This window comes from Helobdella robusta, assembly GCF_000326865.2.
Source record: "Helobdella robusta unplaced genomic scaffold HELROscaffold_14, whole genome shotgun sequence".
Classification (NCBI taxonomy): Eukaryota; Metazoa; Annelida; class Clitellata; order Rhynchobdellida; family Glossiphoniidae; genus Helobdella; species Helobdella robusta.
The window spans coordinates 3,204,657-3,205,575 of NW_008703782.1; positions in this window are offsets into that span (position 1 = coordinate 3,204,657).

A 919-nucleotide genomic window follows, 5' to 3' on the forward strand; every position below is an offset into this window, starting at 1 on the left:
AAATCATCCAAGGCAAACGCTGTCAGTATCATCCCTATCGCCAACATAAAGACAGGATCGCCGTCTTCAACATTGCGGAAAAAATAACTTTGTACGATGCATTAGCTCATTTAAATTCTCATTAAAACAATGCTTGACACTTCATATTTGCAATTATTGAAATATAGCGAAATATTTCATAAGTAGAAATATGAAATTATGAATGGGAATGTCTAAATATTATTAAATTCTATAAACTGTTATCAGAAAGTGTCATTTAAGCTGAAATGAATGAACATCACAGAGCAACGAAACTTCAAAAGTTTCCCCTTCATGAACATACATCAGACATTAATAAATTGCAAAACCTGCGCTAATTAACATCCATCGACATACGTATCGTAGAAACAATATAACGTAATTTTTCATCATATTTTTAATGGCTTCTCTTTCACGAGCCACGTCCCTAGCGACAGCGAGAATAATTAATAATAATGTTAGATCGTTTAGATGCTTCTAACTGCAAAGTAGAATTCAATAGGGGATGATGAATTTATCGTTGGAAGAGCAAAATTAATGTTTACGTTTTTTTTTTATTGCGTTGTTACTTTCCCGCATAACTTTTAAAAAAGCGTGTTATATATTGAATAATTGTAAAAATTAATCCGACTAACTGTTGAAGACATTTTCATGCTTCTCCGATGTTCTATCTCACTCAAACACCATGAATAATCAAGTAACAACCAACTGAACATTTGGACACGGGGACAACCAAGAATGCAGGAATGAATGAATGCAAGAATGAATGAATGCAGAAAGCAGGATCCATAAACAAGGCAGAAAAGTGGCACTTGACAATTAAAATGGCGGAAAACTTGGACCGCTGAACTAATCGAAGAGATTTATGGCAACATGCTAACGGTGCGTACCAAGGAAAATG